General features: G+C 34.4%; 1 protein-coding gene across 3 annotated transcripts in view; it reads right to left on the reverse strand.

The window, feature by feature from the left end:
- The window catches only part of LOC108726941 (neural cell adhesion molecule 1), a 173,081-nt gene that overhangs the window by 108,928 nt on the left and 45,066 nt on the right, over positions 1–19,087 (reverse strand). For all 3 annotated transcript variants that reach the window (XM_018454780.1, XM_018454783.1, XM_018454781.1), the window contains one exon: positions 13,717–13,847. The gene's annotated coding sequence lies outside the window, so the exon portion shown is untranslated. The remainder of the gene's footprint in view (positions 1–13,716; positions 13,848–19,087) is intronic.

Here is a 19,087-nt window from a genome sequence, read left to right on the forward strand (position 1 = left end):
CTTTTTATTTATTATATAAAGCTATAAATTTTGCAAAAATATCGGCTATCCTTTCATTTGTATGTATATATCTAGAAGTTTTATAAAATTATTTTTCATTAAAAATGGATATGTTGCGAATTGAAAATAACCCCATCCAATTAAAAGGATTTCAATTTATTGAGTATAACCAGTAGATGACATTTCGTCACACTCGTATTTTTATGAATATAGCCAGTTTCAAACGTGCACGCAAAATATTTCAATATTATATAAAATATCGTTACAAAAGTTTACCAGTGAGCCAAAGCAAATCCATCAAACGTAACTTTATCAAAGCAGTTCCATCTTTAAACCTCATTTTGAAGTGGGGATTTCCGCTTCAAATGGTTTTCCAATATTTTCATTTTTGAAGAATCCCACTCGCTTTCGTAGTCGCGGCATTTTAAGATGAAATCTTACGGAGAACCGACAGATGCATTCTCAAATTTTAGAACAATAAAGTCATTACAATTTATACAAAAAGCGGACAGAACATTTTTGAATTTTTCTCCAACTAATGAATGAAAGTGTCAGGAAAAATTGTTTCTGTCAATTTAAAAACTCAAAAATTATCGATATTTAAATAATCGAAAATTCCAACTGCTTTAAATTTAATTTAAAAATGAAAATTATACTTCAGTATCGATAATTTTTGTATTATTAAATTAACTTGACTTTTCTTGATATTTTTGTTAATTAGAGGAAAAAAAATTAAAACATGCTTTGTTTGTTTCTTATATATACATAAAAAATATACCAAAAGCAAAAAAAATAGAATAACCAATCATTCGTACATAAAAGCATTGAGATTGATTGGCTGGCAATTTTATTTTCCAACTTTGCTTCAGGCACATACTTTATACAGTTTTGTTGAAATATCTACAAATTTAGCTAGTTACAGATCTGAAATTAATTTTGTTGAATCATCAAAATAATTATGTAACTCAAACTGATTGGATGTCAAAACTTCTTTCAGAATTATTTATCATGCTTGAAACTTCTACATAATTATTTTAATGGTCCAACAAAATTATTTTCAGATTTGTATCTAGCTAAGTTTTTAGACTTCAGCAAAATCGTTCCTGCTATGTGGATGTATTTGTGTATTATATTATTTATGTTGGTCAGAGTGATATGAATGTATGCTCTTCAGAAATGCTCTTGAGGAAACACTTAAATGTTACGAGAGGTTAACTTGAGAATACGTTATTCTCTCTTCGGATGTTACTCCATCCAATTTGGATGTTCAGCCTTCGAGAATTGCATACGTTTAATTATGTACTCGCTTTTCCAGACTTTTGCCTAGTTATGCGCGAGGGGGGAAAATCTTTTCCCCATTTCTCCATCTGTTTTTCGTTTCAATGTTTCTCCGGCTAGACCTAATCCGTCTCTTGCACATTCGCATTCGCACCCATCCTTCAACTTTCTGCATTACGTTTAACTCGAAATGCACCACTCATATCTAGCCGCGCTCCTCTTCCAAGTTCGCGAACTTCGCGTAGTTTATACAAAGCCGCGAGCGATCAAAGTTTCAAAACCGGAGTCGCAGAAACGCGTCGTGAGATTTCCATTCCGATAAATGCCGTTGGCACGTCCAGCGTTCTTATAACCGAGATTCTTTGCATCGCGTCGGTGACGAGAGCGACGAAGAAGCGAATTTGTCCTCCACCTCTGCAACGTTACGCGCATATATATTTTACAATATATATGATACGATATATATAAACGATGATGCCTTCCAAAAGTGGAATGCACCAAGAATTCCTGAAAACGAGAGAGACTCCTTCGAGAGAGATTTCGCGCAAGTCGCGTGTCTGCGTAAATGGCTTCGACTCTTATGCCCCATCCCCCCTTTCTCTCTCTCTCTCTCTCTCTCTCTCCCTCTCGCGCTAACACCACAGCCCTGTTAGCATACGAGAAACACGAATTTATGCGGTAACACAACCACAGAAGGATACTCCGCTAAGGAATCCCGTCTTGGAATTCCCTGCGAAACGGGAACCGCTCCTAATTTCATCAACTGCCGAAATAATGGCGCCGCGGGTCGTTCTCATTCTGTCGTATTACGAGAACATGTTGGCGGTTTCTCACAGTGATTCTCATATAGACACGTAATTACTGTGTGTTCAAAAATATATGAATATTATTTTGTCATAATTTATAATTATTGTTAAGAATAAAACATATTTGCAGAAATTATATAACGTTTGATTCTAAATTAAATTAAATTAGAAAAGTTAGTGAAATTGTTAATATGAATATAGGAATAACTCATTTCTTTAAAATGATAAAAAGATTTCATTAAATCATTCCAAAAAAAAATGTCTAAAATATACCTACATTGTTAAAGTCATAATGTCAATTACACTCGATTTGAATTATTTTTAAATCAAATTTCATTCATTGCTAGTGATCGCCTACAGAAATAATACTCGTACTTGAAACGTCGTTAATTTAATTAAAACAATGGAATTAAACGATTTAATTGCCTTGAAAACTCTTAGCATTAGGTTTATTAGTTTGTTAAACAATTTAACTCAAGAAATGTAGTAATTTGACTCAAATTTAGTTTATTATTTACTAAGTACATACGTGGAAAAAATAATTTTGCTGAAATATGTGAAAACAAGCTAGATACATAAATCAGAAAATAATTTTGTTGAACCATCAAAATAATTCCGTAGGACTCAAGCATGATGGAGCAATGCTGCTAAAAGTTTTGATGTTCTAGCAACCAGTGCGAACATCTTATATAATTATTTTGATGGTCTAACAAAATTATTTTCAGATCTGTATCTAATTAAATCTGTAGATATTTCAGCAAAACTGTTCTTTCTATGTTATACGTTAATCTGAACGCTGCTTAAATTTAATGTAGCTGCTCTTTTAACTACATGTTTTATATCAAAATAATAGATTTTGACACTTGTAGTTAAAAATAACAAAATATTTCGTTCTTAATATATATGATAATTTTCCCGTCTTTTTGATGGATTATTCGTGTCCTGAATATAATTTTCATTACATTAACAAATATACAAAAATTATTCAGTAATTCTTACATTTATTTTAACATTTTTAGAAAGTATTTATGAGTGTATCGTGTACTTAAAAAAATGGTATATAAATGTTATAATTAAATATTTGATGCTCCTAATTTTTCGAAGAAAAGAAAGCAGAACACAAATAACCCAATCATATGTACTAAGAAATTCATTTAAATTTGATTCATTAATATTTAACAGTATAGTGTATAAAAGGACTTTTGCAATTCGTTATTCTGCAAATTCATATATACTAACATTGAGAATTCCTTGATCCTTATCGATCTTTGTATTTTTTGCAGCCGAAGAATTACTCACCGCAAAGTCAGCTTTCAAAATCACAATTTCCCTGCGAGTTTCTATACAAAGGTTAAAATCGAAGAGCCGAACGACATGGTTTAGACCCGAAACTTGTAGGTAAGCCAGATCCGATCTTCGACTAAACGACGACTCGAGATCTCTCGAGTTAGAGCCGGCTCCGGAAGCCGCCACGCAATAATAGACTTTATCCATGTTTCAAGCAGTATAACGCCGTATACCGTAAACGGCAAATGGACAGGTAGACGGCGGTGGAGTTGCGGGACTCTCGTCCAAAGTTTGAGAGGCGAACTTTCTCCCGCTTAAGCGCGCGCCTCTTGTGATCGTTAAATCGCACCGCCGCGCATTCTGGCTCGTATTTCCAACAGCGAAAACCGTAACTGTATCGGGGATTTACAGAATCTATCGCTACGTGCGTCACGCTACGCCCCAGTACGAGGAATTCTTTCCGCCACGTTTTCTACGCTCTCGATGTATATACGAAGGCGATAAAGTTTTAAGGGTGACTTTAAAGTCTAGCTCCCGTAGCTATTCCGCTTCCGAGCTTACGAAACCGCAACGATGAACTGCCTTGATAAAAATAAATAAATATGTCGGGGATAATCTTTCGAGATAATAATTTCTTACTAAAAATGAATGAGCATTAAATTTCCAAAGGCATAATATCTACTTATGAGGTCTACAAATAAATTTCCATGATTTTCTTTCGAAAATATATTTTTAATACGAATGAAATGATATACAAACATTTCAATCAAAGTATTTACTTTTCGAATCTATCACTTTTTGCTATCTTTCGGATAGCATGAATGTCGTGGCGAAAGAATGCTTCGTAGCGCAATTTATTGTTCACATCGAAATCACCACTACTTTAAAATCTTTTAAACGAATCTTGATACACATTCTTTTCGACACAATAGTGTGTAAGTCACATAAATTATGTAGTGGCAATTTTATCGTAATAAAAATAGTGAAGTATACAATATAGCGAATATATACACCTTTTCAACGTTTATTTTCAATTAAACTAAAAATGTGGTTAATTATCTAACTGCGAATTGTTATATAGTTTTTGAAAAGTAGACTGGTCAAATAATTGTGCACAGAAAGGACTCGTACTAATTATATGAAAAATTGGATCTCGATGAAATAAGTCAGTTTTCATATATGATATAATTTATAATGTAGTGAACAAAAGATGTCATAGGTACCTATCTACAAGGCTCAATAATGGATAGTTTTTAAGCTATGGTATATCAAAGGTGCTCTATGAGTACAAGTTTTATATCTTTGATATATTACAGCTCAAAAACTATCCATTATTTGAGCCATATGTATATAGCATTTTTTATTCATACTTATAAGCTACATCATATGTAAAAATTGACTTATTTCACCGAGATCCAATTTTCCATACATAATTAGTGCGGATTCTTTTAAATGTCTATATTATTGCTAGCATTATCTAAAGTTGACCGCAGGAACTTATCTGGTATTTTTTATTTACTTGAATCAAATTGTTGAAATTAATATAAATTATAATAATAAGTTATGATAAAATACCTACTCTGTTCCTTAAAGATTTAATACTTACAATAATTGCTGACTCATCCGCTCTGTTAATCTATTATCAAGAATATTTTAAAGATTATGAGATGTGTGCAGCAGTAGTATTACCATACGATTAGTCATACATTCATTCATAATAATAGTAACATTACACTGAGAAAAATTTCTGATTGAAAATCGACGAACAGAAATTAGAAAATTCTAATGAATCAAAATTCTGATTACTTCAACTAGAATTATAATAGATTCAACCAGAAAATTCTGATTTGTCCTACCAGAATTCCAATTAATGCAATCAGACTTTTTTCTCAGTATAAAGCAAATCACTTTAATTTTCCGCATATACATAATTAATGAAAATGAATATTCTAATTGCATATCACGAAACATGTGCCAAATGCCTAGAGCTGCCAAGCATTAATTGAGCAAATAAAATTAGCATTAGAGTTAGAACAATCCTCGCGGACTCGGCTGAATTGTTAACAATTTTTAATCTAGCCTTGGCGCGATGCGACAAAATGCGCCTTAACAAGTGCGAATGTAGCGATATTTATTGTAATATCAAGTCCTTTCAGTCTCACAAATCTTGAGAGTCCGCCCACTAACGTTATCGTAAAAAATCATGCGTGCCATGCATTTCCATTGTTTTCCACTCTCCCGAGTCGCGTTCCGAGGATTTACACGTTGCACTCCGGCCAGCAGGAAAACATGCCTAGTCTTAACGATGGCGCCGTGCCAACGCAATTAATAATCCCTCCCGTTAATGCGGATTAAATATATCACATAAATTACGCGAGCATTACGCGGGGATGAAAGGAAAAATCGATCGTTTCTCGCGTAGCAGGAATATAATATTAATAAAACAAATCAAAACGGTTTTATGCGCAGGAACAGCGCTTCGCTGTCTTGCGAGAGAGATCTAATAATCCCCTCTAAATGGGATTTGAATAATTTTTGTCTCTTATCTGATAGGCGTGGCTAGAAAATGTGAATATCGGCGACAGCGTTTTCACCGCAAGGTGATAAATTATTCTTCGGAATATCGAGCGGCCTCGATGGCGACCCATTCTGCCGCATGACAATCGCACCAGAAATTCTTCCCATTACGCGAAATCATCTCTTAATCGTTTACACGATGTATTGCTCTTTTTGCATGTGTACAAAGATACAGTCAAAATTGTACGTGTCGAAGATAAACTGCACACTGTGAATCCAAGTGTGTAACGAGTACCTTCACATGTATATGATTTATAGTTTTCCATGTAAAATAACACTATATTGCATGCACAAAATTGAATTTACACATTCAAATGTATAGTATAGTGTTATTTTTACACGCTAAATCACATATATACAAGGTGTCCCAAAATTCACGATAAAAATATCATAATAAAAATGTTCTCAAAAAATTAAGTGAATGATTATTTGTAAATTTTTATTTTAAGAGTATAATAATTTTTGGAATCAATAAGGGTTTTTATAAATATGCTCAGTTACAGATTGTTGTGCACTTCAGTACACTCGTAAACCTACTCATAGGCGACAATCTAAACGTATAGTCTGTAATTGGCTATTATTAAATTTTTATTATCTCAAAAATTACTGTTTCAAATAAAAATTTACAAATAAGATTTTTACTTGATTTTTCAAGAACTTTCTTGCTGTGTATTTCAAATTTTGAGACATCCTGTATACATCCTGTATAAATGAAAACACTAATTATGTACTTGGATTTGCAGTGCATGAAACACATGAATAATGTGTAACATAGTAGTTCTTATCTTTCAACAATTAATAAGAAGCCGATTTGGCTTTATGAATAACTTAAAACAACAGTGTATTACAGGTAGACGTAAATGAATTTTTACATGTTTGGAAATTGGAAATGAAAGCACAATGAAAAAACTAAACGATGAAAGTAAAGAAGCATTGTATTATTTTAATGATCTGTTCACATTAATATGACCCATCAAATCTTTTTTATCAAAATTTTAAAGAAAAATTCTCTTGGCGGTCTGAAATACGTGTTTACTTGTATACATATATAGGTGCGATTTTCGGAACGAACCGCATCGACCGCGACACGGTGGTTTGCAAAAGGCGATTTAATTAAGCCCTCACAAGGCTACGTTACACAGATGAGTGCCTGGATAATAATAACGGATAGTGTTACTATTAATAAGGATGTCGTTAGTGGTTCTCCGTGTGATTCAGCTCTGTGTGACGATAGCCTGTCAATATATAATTAACTTCGAAAATTTTGATAGTAACTTTGAGTTTAACAAGTAATTCTCATCGGAAACGGCAGGTGTTTCCGCGAATTTATGTGCATGTGTGTTGGGAAAGATATCAGTAAAAAATATCGATTAATATACGACCGTAGGCTAAATTAATTATTACTAATAACGTTCATATCTGAATTTAGGAAATTGAAATTCATCTATTATATCTTTTCTTTCTCTCTCTCTCTCTCTCTCTCTCTCTCTCTCTCTCTCTCTCTCTCGTTATAACATGAAAGTTCCAATCTTTTAACGTAAAATATGTAATTCTTATTTCAATGCATTAAAATATTATGCAATAATTAACGATCGATTCCCGGGTGGAAATTACGACCTGGCGCTATATGTATGGACCCTATCTAGTTTTCCACGAGTTAATGTAGGCGCTATATTGGAAGGCTAGTCTGGGGCTATAACTGGGCGGCAATTATTTATAACGGCAATAATGACCAGCCCCAATATTGGAAAACTTTCTTGGCCCTGATTCGCGATGCGCTGTAGGCCCAATATTGAAAAATTATCTAGGTCCTGGTTCGCGAAGTGGTGCCGCTGAAATTTGAAAAAACTGTCTAGGCTTTGATCACGAGGCAGTGTTGCCCCAAGATATTAAATCTGTCTAGTCGCTATCTAGGAAGGGACAGGGTAATCTAGTTATTAGATGTATAAATTAATTCTCGGCCTTTTTTTTAGTGAGAATTAAGATTTACTCACATAGAATGAAGTTATGCTTCAGTTAGGAAAGTAATCTCCACCAAAATCGACACATTTCTTCCATTTTTCAGGGATCTGGTCGACCCCCATTCGATAAAAACACGGCGGTTTTGATTCAATGAAATCTTTAACGCAATTTTCGACTCCTTCGTATGTCTTAAAGTATGAGTCTGCAAGGTGATGTTGAAGGGATCGAAATAAATGAAAATCTGTCGGTGCTAAGTCTGGTGAATACGCCGGGTGTGGCAAAACTTCCCAGCCCAGCAAATTAAGAGTGTCTTTAGTCGCTTTCGCCGTATGAGATCTTGCGTTGTCGTGCAGCAATATTACCGGTCTAGGCCCTTTGCCAGTAAAAGGTCTTTTACGTTCGATTTCATCACTCACACGCTGAAGTTGATGTTTGTAGCGTTCAGCAGTTTCATTCGATTTAAGCAATTCAAAATATATGACACCCTTGAAATCCCACCAAATGCACAAAAGAACTTTTTTGCCATGAATATTGGATTTCGCGATCGATGTCGAAGGCTCATCTGGATTCACCCATGATTTTCGTCTTTTTGGGTTGTCGTAATACACCCACTTTTCATCTCCCATCACTATTTTGTACAGGAAGTCCTTCTTTTTAAATCGAGAAAGCAAAAACAGAGCCGTATCATAGCGTCTCGCTTTGTTGTCTACGGAAAGAACGTGCGGAATCCAACGGCCCTCTTTTTGAATTTTTCCTAGCTTTCGCAATCGAATAGAAATGGCTGGCTGAGTTACTTTTAACGCTGAAGCAAGTTCAGATTCGGACTGGCATGGGCTTCTGCCAATAACTGCTCCAAATCATCATATTCGAACTTCTTTGGTTGTCCAGGCCGTTCGTCATCTTTGAGATTAAAATTTTCATCCCGAAACTTGTGGAACCACTTTTTACACGTACCTACTATAGGATATAGCATTCTCTCCTAATGCCAAACAAATCATTTCCTTCGCCTCGGAAGCATTTTTTTTTTCAATTGAAACGCGAAAAATAAGCAGTGCCCAATATGTAGGTACTTTGTCGCACGACATCGTGTTGCTTACTGTCACGGTCAATTTTTCGAGGTCATGTCGATTGAATTTCGAATTGTAGTTCCATTAGGTTGGTATTATTCAGTACCAAACTTCGCGTGAATAAATTTTCGCTTAAATAAGTGCTGCAGTTTATTTAATATTTTATTTAAATGTTTGGGGCCGAGAATTAATTTATACACCTAATAGATTTAAAATAAATTTTAAACGCATAATGCGTCGTCTATAATTCACGGAGTAAGAAGTAAGAGTAAGAAATTGACCAATCACAGTCGATTGTGAGAAGAATGCTGTCATTGATATATCAACTATGATTGGTCAATTTCTTATTCTTCTTACTTCATATTATTGAATAACATTAGTTATATTAAAAAATTATTATTATCATGGTAGAAGTACAAGGGTATGCTCAATCAGTGGTAGACCACTGCGCCTGTATCAAGCATACATCACATTCGGCCAGCCGAAGGGCTATATCCGGAGCGGTTCGTATCAATGTAATATAATCGCCATGTCGCCAACACATGTGCAGCACATGCCGAATAAATTCTGTAGTGCAAAGTCGAGTGATTTCACATTCAAAATAGTTCAAAAGTTCTGCGGTTAAAGGATGAAGAAATTATCGTCATAAGATAAAAAATGAGTCGGATTGAAAGGAGTCGGAAAATTTTTCGGATTGAAAGGCATGTTTAAAAGCATACGTTCGAATATCGCGCTTAATGATGACGTATGCTTGCTACATATTTTGATTGGGCAGTGGACGTGGCCATGCGCAAGAGCGTACTTCTACCATGATTATGATCCTGCCTCACCGGCCGGGCGCTAGCTAGCCCCCGGCTAATTTTCCCATTTTAGCATCCTAGCATAATTCTGTTTAGCACCTAGATGAAATAAGTAGCGCCCGACTAGATTTCCGATACTGGCGTGCCATGACCTTCTTCCCCATGGGGTCTAATATAGAACATTGGAACGTCCAGATACATTTCCACTCGGGTTATGCATGTAATCAATTAAAAAATTATTCATGTGTTTTAAAAGCTGAATAATTATATTTATTGAATACAAAATATAATTCAATATATTGTTTAAAGAAATAAATATCAATTCTAATTAATAGCATCATGGTATAATCATAAATCAATGTTTTACCATAATAAAAGATATTGAATTTTGTAGCAAATAAATATAATATTCTTTTTATCTGAAAACTGGGATACAATAGATTTTCAAAGTCACTTTCATAAGATGGTAACGGATATTCTATGTAGCGCGCGTAATGGAGTTTTTTATTCGCGCGAGCCATTTTTATCGCATACAAGTTTGTTTAATACAGGACATTAGCTTGATGCTACAGTATACTGTACCTACACAGTATCGTGGACAGAAGGCTGTGATTGCTTACAACAACGTGAAAGACTTGTTTTCCGTTTATAAAGCGCTCTGCATCCCTTTCGCAAAAAAGACATTGGATTTTATGTGATGACCTTGATTTATCTCGTTGGAAATAGAGGCAGCAATCACGCTACGCTCTTATCACACAAGCAAATTACTGCTGTGACGCAGTTGTTGTAGCATACCTAATTATGCAGCGTAATTAGCTCTACGCGAATCAATTACTATCCACAATGGGAAAGTCCCGCACAGTAATTCTGCACGCTCATCTGCGCGACGTTATCCTTACGAAACAAGTACCATGAAATACTGTCCATGTTACTGTTCTCAATGATAATCTGTTACTATTAAAAAAATACTTATAATATTTATACCATCGTTTAAGTAATACAGTTTGTAAATTTACGCTCTATATATAATAAAAATATCTATAATATATATAATAAAACTATAATAAAATTATTACTATATGAAATAAAAGTATATGTAAGTATAATATCTAATATTATTTTTTATAAATAATATCTAATATTTATAAATAATAAATTGATAAAATAAATTGATAAATTAATAAAAGTAATAATAAAAACGTAATAATAAATTGATAAAAGTTGATAAAAAGAACGAGAAAAGGGTTATCTAAAAATATATTAGACAATTTAATAATTACACAAGTAATTAATTATTATCTAGTCTAAATCTGATTGTACTGTTAAATCTATAGATTTAGGTCGCACATATTTTTGAAGAAATGTCGATAAATCTTAATAAGCCATAATTGATTTTGTCTTCTCTACATATTTAATTATTACGAGAAATATGAAAAATTAAAACTGTCATTTTTTATTATATTTTAAATTTGTGTCTTTTTCGTTTCTTGAAAATGACGAATTTAATATTCATAAAAAGTTTGTCAAATATTGTATCATTAAGCAAGTAACTAAAAAATAGTATGCATCGAACTTTAAACGAATTTTAAATAAATAAATTTTCAGTCGCTTGGCGAATGATTGCAAAGTTTCCGAACAAAACTCTATAATGGAATATTCGTCGGGATAGAAACTGAAGAGAGGTTTTTTTGGCTGTTGCTCGGCTAAAATGAAAGTTTCGCAATTGGCTCGAGTGCCATTCGTATGTTAATTCGATTGAAGTTCGGTTAGCGTTGCTCTGCCTCCGGCCAAGTCCGGCCCGAGCACATTAATATATCCCCTCATGTTTTCGCGTAGCGCCCAAACTACTCCTCGCAGTATTCGCAAGACTTTTTCCTCCTTCTACACTTTCCTCTATCTCGTCATGATCTCTAGCAATTTGTTTCAAACTCGTTGCTTGCTCCCATTATTCGTATCGCAACCCGTTGTTTTATATTAATGCGTTAACATCATCATGGACATTTTTCATGTAAGCACGTTTCTGCCTGCTCAGCCTACCTTGAGCACGAATTATGTTTCGCCTCCGAGAGAGTAGCGCTAATGAACTATGATAAATTACCTTTTTGCATCACTCCCTTACTTCAAAAGTGACGCAAGTCAAAAAACATCATTTTCAAGTTATTACCATGAATGAGTTAAGAAACATCCCTATCAATCGTTAAAGGTAAATTAACACAATTATCACAATTAAAAAACAGAGGATGATTTAAAAAAAAACTCGTCAAAGTCGTTACAATTAAAAAAATGGTGGTTTAAAAGTTGTGAAACGAAAAAATAACAAAAAAGGCACGTTAACCCTTGAACACCACACTATTTTCGCCACCTGATTTCACCATACATGGGTTACGGTAACCTTGGAGTCTTCTTTTGCTTTTATCCCGGGATCTAATGCATCAATTTTAACTTTTTTTTTAATCGATACAACAGACAGTAAGGAAAAAAAATATATAGATAAGAATATCATAAAATTTTCGGTAACCAAGATATTTTGAAAAAAAAGAAGAAAGAAATTTTCAAAAATCGTTGTTTTTTCAAACGGACTGGGTTACCGTAACCTAGTGTGGTGTTCAAGGGTTAAGAATATACTCTTTTTACCAATATTATTTGATTAGTCAATAATTTTTAGTCAAGTTAAAAATATTTTCCCCTTTTCTAGAAAATTTAATTTTTTTATTTGTGTCGCTTTTGAAGTAAGAAAGCGAAGTATGTCAATCTACTACCACTTTGTTTCTTAAAAATTACCTGCTCGTACTGATTAATAATAACTAATGACACACTCAGTCACTCGCTACGTTAAACTAATTAAAGGTACATTAAAGGCTGCTTTATGTAAATGTAATGACATAATCAACTTTGACAAGTAAAATAATACATGTATATTTTGTTAAACGATGTGACGATAGCATTATTGGATATTTAATAGTTTAAAATATTTATATGTTTTACTTAATATTTTACTCAATATTTTATAAAATAACTCCACGTTTTTAATATTTTGTTGATCGTTAAATTACAAATAAGTTTTAATACATGAACTATTATCGTGCATAATAATTAACGTTCATCTCAAGAATAAAGTTAGTCTTCTTTTGATCAAGAAGGTAATTACGCAGAAAAGCTCTACGAAATTCGTGACTGTTTTATCAAGAGTAACATCTCGCCGCTGGTTCTAATTGCAGCAGCCGCCTAATCCTTAAATGAAGAGAATATTTCACTGTATTCCCCTGCCTTCTCTCTCTTTGTCTCTCGTACTTCGAGTATAATAAATTAAATATCATTAAATATATTAAAATTTTTTAATTAAAAAATACAGTCATATTATATATAAAAAAGACCACATAAAAGATCGAAGAAATCAAAGTGGATAATAGATATTAAATAAACGTAAAAAGGATAAATAATTACATAATATAGACAAAAAATTGAACTCATCATTTCCGCGATTGTATTTAAAATTTCTATTTTTCATACAATAGAACAGAAGTTTATATTTTAATCTGTTTCATAATTCAGGAAATCCGAAGAGATTATTAAGTTAGCGCCTGCCAATGAGAAATCACCATGAATTAAGAGGTTTTATCGGTGGAAAGGAAACTTTTCCAATAACCAGCTAAATCAGTGCGCCCTGTGCCGGTTCGAACTTCCGCCGAAGGACGGCATGCGTACGAAACGTTTCATTACGACGCACTTTATTACCGCAACATTGTATATTTCAAGTGTTTCCCCTGTTATTCCGTAACAGCGAATCGGCAAATCCATTCGATTGTACTTCCAACTCGCGAAATTCCCGTGAGGGGGAAGGGGGGAACTTTTCCAATAAGTTTCGTCACGCGATATCGAGATTACCGAAACCGTGGGAACAAAGTCTCATTGTCAAAGAGTGGTCGAGAGTGGCTCTACTTTCTACTAGCGTGCTAGTAAATCTCCGCGGGTCAGTTCCGGCATCATCATCGTTATCCATTGAAGCTGAGGGATTATCGTGCGCTGCGTTTCCGAATGCACTTTCCGTGTCTCTTTATCCCGGACCTATCCTGCAAAAAGATCATTGGCCCGCTACATTATAGGCGGTTTTTAATATCCTCTCTGAGAGATAATATAGTTGTTGCATTCTAATTTTATATAAATATTTATAATTATGTAAATAAATCTCTTTGACAATACATCTCTCTTCGATAAAAATCGATAAGGTATCTCTATTCTATTTATATTTAAATTTTAATCAATCTCTGTGAAGCTCTCTTAGTTTACGGAAACGATTATAACGCAAGGCACCCATGCTTTCGTGCAACTATGTACTAGCGTTGATTATTTATTTACGCTCCGCGATATCATAAGTTTATGTGTTCAAATTTATGCATCAATAACGAATTGTCAACTTCGTGACAGGACGGCGAAAATAAAGAGCATCCAATGTGGAGCATCGACGGGGTAAGACTCATTTCGTCTCGGAAACGCAAACTTTCCTCCGGTGCGAAGCGGTTACGTAAAGTAAAGTTTCACAAATTTCTCGTCGCCCGACGAGACAAAGCGTCCAATAATGACTCACTTTGACTGCAAGTATGTCGCACATCGAGACACAACTCGCGTCTCACAGTTAAGCAGTTGCCTCGTTTGCAACACTGTTCGGACGCGACATGCACTCGATCGATCCTGCTTTGAGCGAGCATCCGTAAAACGTATGGCGTACCGTAAATCATTGAAGCTAATGCAACATCCGAAAGTATCGTTACGGTATAACACTGACTCGGAAATCGCTAATGAGCAGAAATAAAAATTACGCCTGAATATTCTTGGCCGAGTTGGCTATAATATAATATAATTAAAGAAAATACGATAAGAAGTTTTGTATTAATAACGTAGTTCAGATATTTAATCTATTTTTATACTTCTTTATTATGAATATATTTTTTAATTCAGACTATTGAAATTTTTCTTGGAAAGAACGGTTTTGCTGAAGTATTTAAAAATTTAGTTAGATACAGATCTGAAAATAATTTTGTTAAACTATCAAGGACGCTCAAGCTGGTTGCTACACGGAAAAAACAATTTTGATATTTTATAGTACATTGCTTGAATTTCTTGTGTAATTATTTTGATGATCCAACAAAATAGTTTCTAACTAAACTTTTAAATATTTTAGCAGAATCGTTCTTTTTATGTGCCACAATCCGTGATCTCTTCTAAAAAAATTGCCTTATATATCTCTCAAATAACAAAAAAATACTTATTTTAAATTATCACATATTTAGTACACAGTAAAAAAAATTGTGTATTTGTGTTGGAAACGGTCCACTCATGTTTGTGTTAACAGTTTGTGTTGAATTTTTTAACATATTCGAGTTAATTTAACATAATGTGATTATGTTATTTAAAGATTTTTTATGAAATTGATATTCAATGTTTTTTAGTGTCAAAATGACACAATTTATGAATAAGTAAACAAGTAACATAAAAATAATGTGTTTTAAAACGTAAATTCTAAGACAAATGAATGAAATATGTGTTAATTTAACATATCATAAATGTTAATCTTCTGAAAAAAATATGTTCCCACGGTATGTTTACAAACTATGTTGATGTTATCTTTCTTTGTATTTATTCTCTTACATAATATTTGTGTTACCTTCTAACATATTCATCTTGTGTAAAATTAACTCAAAAATTTGAGTGGACCGTTTGGAAGCGATTTATGTTAAATTCAATACATTTTTTACAACTGCGTAGGTATATTATCGATTTCAGTATCATGTTCTATGCAAGTAAACTCCAAACTGTTTGAGAGAACATAACTTAAACGGGAATTAAATAAACGGGAATTAAATAAACAAAATTAATAGAGAACGTTAATTAATTACATAAATCAGGCGTAATATCAAGAACTCTGCAACTTTGCGATATATGTCAAGAGTACCATTACCCAAGGCTATTTACACGAAATGAACCAAATATTTCAGTGCGACGAAGATTTATTGTATACTCGCGTATATTTGTGCCTCCCAATCATACGTGAACGATACGATTCGGTATTATTGCGCCGATGCGAACAATAACATTTCTTACACCTATTACACTCGTTGTACGATGCCAGGTGTTACCGTTTACGTGTCAGTACTATCGATCGTTAAAATACTGTCAGAGACGATGCGCGATGTGAAACTCGTTTTCGGATTTAGGACGGAAGACTTCCTGCTATCCTGAACGACCGATTAGACCAAGTTATATTGTGTATTTAGAAATTAAATTATTTCACCCGACACTGCTATCGACAGAATAGAGATACAGAGAGTTCAAATTACGTTAAAATTATCTGGAAGTAGACGATAAAGCAATTAATGAGCTAAATAATTGAATAAAAATTGAATTTAATGTGCGAGGAATGCTATCGACATATGTATTGCTTTACCATTAATGCAATTGCATACCATTAATGATACTTTTAACATCGGTTCTCATTTCTTTCATCTCTTCAAAAATTTCTTTTGCAAAACGGATTTCTTTAATTTCCGCTTTTATACATAAGTAATTAAAAAGGGATATGCGCGTAAAAGTGAGAAACTTTCAGTCTTTTATTACGATTGCATCACGAGTACAATTCGTAAGAACAGCGCCGATCGTTCCATCCGTTTGTAAGCCGTAGATACCGTCGAAGTGGAGCTATCGGAATTATCGCATGCATACGTGCATGCGTTCCCATACTGCAGAACGCGAGCATGTGCGCGCACGCGGAGCAGCGCCGGTACATTAGCAGTCACTGATGTATGCCACAGCATGCACGCTGGATTAGATCCAACGTGGTTCAGCACATCGGTCATGTATAACCATTCTCGTAGTTTCGTACTCAGCGTTGTTGGCAATGACTTGCAAGTTGGCGAACTTGATCTTGTCGAAAATAGCTAGCGCGTACACTTAATGATTTTCGCATTTTTATCTGGAAATAATAGAAGTCTATGCTGGTATATTCATAGTTAATTTTTATATTTGTGACTGCTTTAAGTACAGTTTTAAGGTGTTATAAGCCAATCAAAGGGCCGTATTAGCATCTTAAGACATTATTTAAAACGGTCTTAAAATAACGAACTATGAATATCTTCCTTTATTAGAAAGAATATTAAGTAAAAATCAATCGGGGAATATTTAACACAGATGAACGAAGGATATATCCGGTCAAAGCGAGTCTTGATACCTTATAATATTTTTGTGAATTTTACTATTTCCAGTTCAAGTAAACAGCGCGTTGATTATTTATCTTTATACATTATTATTTATCTTGAAACACAAGTATTATTTATCTTGAAACACAGTTCTAAACTGGAGGCTGGAGTAATATCATAAATTAAATTGACAAGCAATTTAATATTATTGATGTTAATAAGCATCTTTAAAACTCCGTAAAGAATTTTTGATCGAAATTTAGCCTTCTTTATTGTTTGTTGGGAATCTTATGGTACGATAATTTTAAACACATTCCTTATTTTCAGCTTCGTTAAAATGAGCTTAGTTATGAGTGCAACGAGTCTGACAAATCAGTCACCCGTGGAATGACGAAACGTAATGGCGTCGCAAAATCCGTGCCATGAGCGGACGCCGTCTTCGTTGTGTTCGTGTCGTCCGCTCGGCAGATTTGCATTTACGTATCTAGCCATTTGCATCTCGTCCAAAGAGCCGCGGCGGTGAGAAGTGTCCGCACTTATGGAAATTCAAAGGAATATGATGTACGCGCGATGCCACCTGAGAACGGTAATGGATTTCACGCTGCAATCCAAAGATGATTTCGAAATCCGCCGATAGAGATAGAGATAGATAGAAATAGATAGATTTACAGAGAGAGAGAGAGAGGCGGGGGGAGCTTTCAAAGTCACTTTGAGCAAAACCGATAGCGACATTTTCCTCGATAGCTCTACATTGACGTATGCATCAACGCGATAGTTTGGAATATATTAAAGTAGCTTTTTCATTTATACGCGCCGACGCCTCGAGCATCATAATTCGCGTAACGACGTCTCTTTCGACGGAAATAACATTTTTCGTTATCGTATATTGGTTCAAAAACATTTCATATCTTCTTGAATTTTTTGAACGAGAAGTTGAATATGTTTGAACTTTATAAATCTTATAAAAGCAATATATCAACAGATTTTAGGATGCTCTACAGACAGTTATCATCATGTCGCTCAGTATTTCATCTTTAAAATTTAATACAGTTTCGATCTACCCTCGATATTTTACGAGATGGTTTCGTCAACGTTAGTTAACTTTAACTAATTAGAACTCAGCTTTAACCTGCATATTTAACTTTAAACTGAAGAACTGAAAGGAGGCACTAAATTAGTTAAACTACGGTTTAAGTCATTAAGTTTAATCCAAGCCGATAAAAATACTCATGTTAAATACGCGATTAATCTTACATCGCTTTTCATCTTCCTCACAAGTTTAGCAAAGAGTTAAATAATTTCAAACAGTGTTTATCTTTTAAAAGAACTTTTTACAAGATGCATTCGCAAAATCAGAGGGTGAAGAAATTAACGGTATAAACGACAATAACTGGCCGAGTTTGTCGCAGGGACAGGAGGCCACTTAAAGTCTCTAGAAGAAAGTCCTCGAAAGGAGGAAGCGTCTGTCGCGACTCTCGTCAAACGGATTCTTTTGTCATGCCCCGCGGCATCGCCAGGGGTGACGTACCAAGAGGGAGATCAACGAGCTGTAGACAAAAAATGCTCTTTCCATGGCGCAGACAGGGGTGAAATCAGACCGAGCGAGCCCACCCTCGACGCGAGAAGTAATTTGTAGGATCTCGTCCGCCCTTTTTCCACGCCTGTCTCCCGCCTTTTTGCAGCATTATATTCAGCGCACTGAGGGTGGCGTCTAATCTTGACAGACGGCCCAGCGCCTCGTGTCGTGCTATCTTTAATATTTACACCGCCATCACGTAAGCGTAACGCCACGCGCGATTATATTGCATTGATACGCGAACATTATCGCGCTACGCGTGCCGCATACGTCGTGCAATATATGTTTGAATGTGGAGAATTCCATCGATATTTAGTCAGACCTGATAAACTTTCTCCCTAAACTAGAGGGACGAAAAGGGTAATGATTACCGTAAAAACGTATTTATATAGCGGTGCACGGCACGTGCAGCGTATATCTTCATATCACGTATCTTTAAAGAAAGAAGAACATTGATGCCTATATTTAAACAGGCTTTGATTTATAGATACGATCAGTATTATCTGATAGAAGCGCATTAACTCTAGAATGCTATTGCTATTGA

The sequence above is a fragment of the Mycetomoellerius zeteki genome, unplaced genomic scaffold, assembly GCF_001594055.1.
Source record: "Mycetomoellerius zeteki isolate Tzet28-1 unplaced genomic scaffold, Tzet1.0 scaffold457, whole genome shotgun sequence".
Lineage (NCBI taxonomy): Eukaryota > Metazoa > Arthropoda > Insecta > Hymenoptera > Formicidae > Mycetomoellerius > Mycetomoellerius zeteki.